Source organism: Ammospiza caudacuta, chromosome 1 (assembly GCF_027887145.1).
Source record: "Ammospiza caudacuta isolate bAmmCau1 chromosome 1, bAmmCau1.pri, whole genome shotgun sequence".
In the NCBI taxonomy this organism is placed as follows: Eukaryota; Metazoa; Chordata; class Aves; order Passeriformes; family Passerellidae; genus Ammospiza; species Ammospiza caudacuta.
The window spans coordinates 80,667,827-80,675,097 of NC_080593.1; positions in this window are offsets into that span (position 1 = coordinate 80,667,827).

Consider the following 7,271-nt stretch of genomic DNA (forward strand, 5'->3'; position numbering starts at 1 on the left):
GTCAACCTAAATTCCTCTATTGTACTTTTTACTTAATTTTAGTTGGGTAGTTTGATTTGTTCTGGCCATAAACAGTTCTGGATATTTAACACTTCCTACTCTTCGTCTCTTCTTACAGTTTCCACATTCTTTAACACATATACCATAATTCCCAACATAGCTGGTTCACCTGAATAACTCTTTAATATCTCCTTAGGCTTTATCCAAGTGGAAAAGGTTGGGTTACCTCCCTCTTCTGCTGTGCTGGGGCATAAATATTTGCCCAAGATCTGAATCTCTTCCATACCCCAGTGAGCATCTTTAGGGCATGGTGAAAATGCTGGGACATCTGAACACTCTGTGTGGCAGAGAACTTGAGGGAGTTTTGGAAAATGAGAATGCCTTTGCTCCAACAGGATTAGGTGACAGGCAAATAAAGGCTCCAGAAGGGAGAAGAGGAAAAAACCAGGACCTTCTGTACCCCTTCCTTGCAGGAAAGCCCCAGCTGAACTTTGGAATTGCATTAAGTTACAAGAAATACAAGATGAATTCCCCATATATACCATGAATCCTTTTTCCTAAATTAAGAACAGCTGAGAGGTCTGTGCAAGGTTATGGGGAAAAGAGAAAGACAAACCTGAAGTGGAGATGATGAGTTTGGTATGCTGGAGGCACCTGGGCTGACAGAATCCACAGACTAAGAATAGCTGTGCTTTACTAAATAGTTTGGTGTTTGTTTGCATGCCTGCCTGCCTATTTGCACTCTTTATCACATTCACAAGCTGACAAGGAAATTTCCTTTGTCCACCCCCACACTTCTGCGGTGGGTGTTATCAGATGGCCTCTCCTCCCCGCGGCATTCCTTTGTGTTCCTGTGAGATGCAGCCAAAGAGCTCTGCACTTGACTTCACCACAGCTCAGTGGGGTTGTTCCCCTGCCCACCAGTGATAGGAGAGCTCTTGGTTTGCAGCAGCAGCTGGGAAACCCAAACATGACACGGCACAACATCACGCAGCTCTCTGAGAGTTGTAAACACAAGATGGCCACCCGAGTTTGTCCGGGAGCTGCAGCCACTTCCATCTCCATTGCTGAGCCCTAGAGCCAACTTCTCACTTTCTTCCTGCTTTTTCTATGGAAGCAGATTAAGGTTACAAATATCCCCAACCTCCAGTTGCATGAAGTCACTTTTGTTCTGCTGTAACAGGTTGTCCTACCATCTCATCTGCTACCTGGAAGAAAAATCACCCTTTACAGAACAATTATTATTAGTAGTATATTATTATTCTTATTATTGGCAATATATTATTGTTGCTGACAACCTTCTGCTGCAGCTGCATAGGTGGGGGCAGGACAGTGCTGTCCTAGGCAGGTGCTTGTTGGTTACTGAGTGGTTCAACAAGTAGACTTTCCTTTCTGAAGACTATTAAGGGGAACAGCATCAATATAATCTACTTTCTGGATTTTGGAAGCATGAAATGCGCTGTGAGTGCAGAATTGTCTCCTAGTGCCTGGGCTTGGGCAGAGAAAATCAACTTCCTGGAGAAGAGGAATTCCTATTACAAAATCTTTGATGTATCTTGCTTTTTAACAATTCTTTTAAAATCAAATACTTTTTACTTGGAATAAGAGTCCATGTTATGATTTATTTTTATTTAGAAGTCAACATGCAAAGGCTCAGCTGTTTCTCCTTCATTCTGAAAGATGTTACTGCCAGAAGAAACAACACACAGCCTATTCATGGGCACTTTCCTCTTTTTTTATGTGTGTGTGTCAAGTGTCAATCCTTGGCTTTGCAACAGTGACTAAATATTTATGTTTCACTGCCAAAAGTGCATAGCAGCAAACCAAAGCTAGCATTTTAAGACTTGTGTGCTATGAGTGACTCACTGGGACTAAAGATGTGAGCACCCCCTTCCCTGGGGTTCCCCTCTGAAGTAGGAGGAGCAGCTGCTTTCTGCCACTCCCCAAGAGCCACAGCAGTCACCAGCGATGCTTGTTTTGTGCTGGAACAGCAAAAAGGGGTCACTGAGGGGAAGAAAGGAGCTCGTTCTTTTCAGAGGAAGGAGTCAAATGCCAACAGTGAAAAGAACAAACTTTCTTCAGATGGAGACTTAGTAACAAGCAGGAAAATAAAATACACATAAAAACCATGTAAAAACTAAGGCAAAGCAGTAGCCTGTGCACATAGGAATAACAATGGAAAAGTCATGGAGAGAAAAGGGCTTGAGCATACACGTCCCCCTTTATAATGCAGCTTATTGATATAAATGTCTTTTTGATTAACAGAAACAGTAGCAGAAGATGTTCCTTCCTGAAAGACACTTTGTGCAGCTGGTTGCTTATTCAGAATTTCAAAGATAAACATCCTGGTTCTATCCGCCATTTTCCTTCCCCCATCCCTCAAACAATCCCCATCCATGGTGACAGCTGAAATTAATGGATGTACTTCTTCATTTTTCAGAAAAACAACCTGCTGCTAAACTAATATAGGCTGTACTTATCTATGTATTTCACAACACAGAAGGAAGAATGACACCAATTTATTTTAATTAGGATAGGGGACTGGAATTCAGAGCATGAATACCTATTTTTGCAGTTGCCAGAATCTTACCTATCTTCAGCAAATCCTTTTACCACCCGTTAAAAAGGGGGAAGGGATCTAAAAAGCTTTCTCTATCTGTAAAGTGAAGCTTGATGATTAAAATTGAGAGCTGCTGAAAATACCCTGGTGATGGAGGCTCTTCAGCTGAATATACAGCCCCCGCTGTGATAACAAGCAGCACTCTCATCTCCCTCTGCAGTCAGTGACAATAAAGACAGAATTCTACTTGCAGGGTATGTCAGTACCTTCCCGACAAAGGATTCAATGATTTCTCTTTCTGTAATTTTTTTATGGATCTTACCCTTTTTGACATTTTGCTATTTAGACAGTGACTATTAGGATTTCTACTTTTCTGGCAAATAAATGACATATTTTCTTTTAAAAACTCCCTGTGTTGAGAATGCAAGAATGGAATTTCCTGGTTGCTCCCATATGTCTTCTTCTCAAATATATATGTACACGCAAATTTCCCTGGACACACCATCCACCACAGAAATTTTGTCTCAGTGAAGTTTGCCTCTCCATGCTTATAGGATTTCTGTACAGCCCAGGACCCTGCAGGAATTGCTCCCTCATCATGTCAGGCATGCAGAGTCCCAGATGCCACCCATGGGTGTGCACTGAGCAGACAACACAGCATAGTTCAGGAGGTTGGATCCATGCTTGGCATGTTGGAATCCAAACGTTGGATCCATCCAGGTGAGGGGAGTCAGGAGTTGGTGCTTCATTTCAGCTTCTGGCATCCATTTACACAAGGAAGGTGGGGGTTTTGAGTAGTTCTGGGAGAACAAAGCAGAGGTTTTTCTCCTATGATTAGGAGAAGTGTGTCTTGGATTCTGCTTTCATTTCCTCAAAATTACTTCTAGATTTAATCATCTCCTATGAACAATCTGGAGTTACATTAGAGCAGAAAAATGCTACTTTCTTTGGCAATTCAGGATGACAGTTTGAAGACTCTGGAAGCTGCCAGTAAATTTTTATAGGGAGTTTTACTTTTAAAAGGATCATTAACTATACAATCCCATAATTGGATCCTTATGTTACAGGTTTTGTTCTAAAGCTCAAATGGTGTCTACGTATGTCAATAAACTTATTTTAGTACTGAGAGCACAAATGTGTGACAAATTGCCTTGGAGGAGAAATGAAAAGGAGACCATCTAAACTTTCATTTTTGTGAGGGAAGGAATCTGACATGTTGGGGGCACAGCAGGAAACCAATGAGGAACAGAATGTACAGCCATTCGCTACTGTTAAATATAGATTCTCAGTTCTGAGGCAGTGCAGAGCCTTGCTCTTGGGGTCTTTGCAGCTAACAGGTGTCTCATGTCCTCAAAGCACCTCATATTCAGGACACAAATTGAATCAGATGAGGGTATTCTGCCTTTCTGTAAGTTGTTCCAGAAGGTGTTGGAGCACTTTTCTACAGGTGATACAAGCATAATGTTGCTGGATTTTTTTTAAGTTTTTTTTTTTTTTTTAATTAGGTCTAATGTAGCTCTGAAATAGCTCCATTCTGCCATCAATTGTGTATTACAAGAGAAAACCCCCCAATCAGATGATTCTTTGTGTTTTGCTCCATTTGTTTTTTTCCAAGTGAGCGTAGGAACAGTCCTTCCTCCACTGACCTTCAAGTATTACTCTAACAAGGAATGTATTAGCATGAGTCAAACAGTATGACTACAGCAGCATCATGGTAAGGTAAATACCATATAGTTATACTTCCTTCCTCTGGCAATATCTCCAGGAGACAGGCTTCATAAAGAGCTACACCCAGTAGTAAAATAGTTTGCGCTGAATAAACAAATACAGAGAGATGTTATAAAGTCCAACATGGAGATCAGCCAGAGCTGAGCCACTACTTTTAAGTGGCAATATGTCAGCTGCAAATGAGCAATATGAGAGGAGCCGAGACATTTGTATAGCCAAACTAGCAGGAGCCTAAAATGCCAAAGTTAAGGCTGCAGATGGTAGTAGGTTTTGCAAACTGAACATGGTGGGTCTCCACGCAGGGACCTATAGCTTCTCAGAGCTTTCCCCTCTCCTCCCCCTCCCCATGCCAAAATGTAACATTAGATTTGCCCTATTTACGGAATAAATCAAAACATCTTTAAAAAGCAGCCTAAGTGGGGCTGAGGGAATGGCAAGTACATGCTAGACAGGCGCCATACCTTCTATTTTACTCATCAGAACCAAGATGGGACTTGACAGTGTAGCCCAAGCAAAGATCTCTGCAATCACCCTCCCTCCATTGCCTGACTGCTGTGATAGATTTGCTCTGCCAAGCACCACTGTCACAAATAGTTAAAGCAGTTTTGACTTTTACATAGGAGTTCCATGGTGTGGGTCAGCTGTCTTGCTGGAAACAGGGAGCTGAGCTGTGCCCATCACAGTGACAGATTTAGGATGTAACTCCTGCTCCTCAAAGGGAGCCCAGGATGTACAGTCTGCATCAAAACACTGCAAGGCAACAACTTTGGTACATACAAATTTTTATAGATAACTTAAATGCTTGATCTCTCATATATATCTGCATAGATTCTTCCCAACAAAACCCTTTTACACTTGAGCTCTTTGTTTCTAGGACAGGACACTTGGGGCATAAAGCTGTGTTCCCCTGGCATGTGTTTCCATGTGTTCCTCTGGGCCATGCACCCCTCCTGTCTGTTGGATGTTCACCACCAGAACTGTGGATAACAAGTCAGCAGAAGAGCAGGAATTCCCACACAGCTGTCACAGTTACAAGTGATTTGCCACTTGTAACTCTTCATTTTTCCCCCCAACACAATAATTTCTACACCCCTCTCTACCAAGAGCAGCTCAGAAAGACATTCTTAACTGTTCCATAATTAGCAAAGAGCACTTTCACCTTCCCTCACACAAAGTGCTGGATTTAGGAAATCTGTAAGTATGGACAGTTGAAGAAATACAAGACAACTTTGGAGAGCAGCTTGAGCAGAGCTCCCTAGAGTGGTGCAAAGTTCTGGGAATTGTGTTATCCTGCAGAAACATTAGAACAGCAGCTCCTAATAAAGGTAACATGGTTCAGAGTAACACTTCTCTTCAATGAAATAACATCATTTTCACTTCCAGTGGCTGGAGAAATGCAGAAATGTACAGGGGAAAAACCCAAACCACCTTGTTGACAAGAAATAGCTGCAATAAGGCAGGATGGCAGATGCCCCATGACAGCTCTACAGCATAAAAGAGAAGTACAAGAGTTGTTGATATTTAGGACAGTCCTCCCTTTTACTACTTTGTTGTAGAAGACTTCCAATATTTACACAGAGAGGTATTCTTCATCTAATGCCCTTTTATTCAATGGGAAATCTTTCCCTTGCACCTCTAAAACACAGCAGAGAGGGAGGCTCAACGAACATGGTAGAAGTTGGTATTTCTCTGACTTCGGTGTAAAGTCAATGTTTGACATCAAGCAAATTTAATCATGGAACATAAACCCTGCTTTACACGGGACAGTAATACCAAGGGTCTGAAAAACTTTACAGCTTTAGCTGCAGCTTCCACAGTGTTAGACTCCACAGTATATACATGTAGTTTCAATACCTTTTTTTTTTTAAATCACAATGGTTACTTGCTAATATAGGGACTGATGTGGGATAGAAATTATAAACTAGACAAGTGAGATTGTTAGAAAAAAATACTCAAGTTATATTTGGGAATAGATTTGTGAAGCAGATGAGGAGCTTGCACGGAGCACTTGAGCACAGACACAGTTGACATCTGAACTAATGGAAAAGAGCATTACCGTTGCCTCGTATAATTTTTTTTTCAAACCAACAGATGGAGTTTAGCTCTTGTAAAATGTTACTCTTCTCAACCCTTGCAACTGACTAACAGAGAAAAGTACACTTCTTGATTACTTGTCAAACAAAACATTGCCAACACAGAGGAAGATTCAACTTAGATCACGCACTTGCGCTGCTCACCTAACCATGCACAGCTGGCTGGGAAAGTGACAGCATGCAAACAGAAACAGATGTTGGCTTCCACAAACAAATGCCATCCTTACCCAGGCATAAATCCTTCTGAGGATGAATGAGAATCATAGGCTTATCAGCCATGTACTGCCTATCCCAAAACATTCTTACTCAAATATACTTATAGTATCTCTATTAAATGCCAAATAAAGATATTTTCCTCTCTCTGAACTTTATCTCTACAGTCTCTTTGGGATAGTAACTTCCAAGACAAGCAGCAGATGCTTCTAGGGAAATACTTTTAACTTGCAGCATATTTTGAAGGGATGCCATCTATTTTCACTAAAGTCTTATTTCTCCTCCACTGGACCCATTAGCTTATCAGAAATAACTGGAAATACTTTTTAGAGTAAAAATATTGATTACTATTTTGCATATCTGAACAGGTTTCCAAGTCAGTTCTCCTCTTTCCTATCTCCAGGGATTACCATCCATTCCAGCATTTCTCCCATGCTGCTCCAAAGATGTTGGAAGTTGTCTGCAGTGCATTGCTCATGGCTGATCTGCTGGACAGTAGTGCACTCTCTAAAGCCAGTGGTGACTGAGTGACAAATAACTTACAGCCAGTACAAAGAGGCAGCAAACAGCACTGTGTCAGTGCAGAGAAAAAGACAGTAAGTAAATTAGATATTTGCTGCAAAGTTCCATATGAAAAAGCAGACAATGTGCAGGCAACCGTGCCACCATTTCTGTAG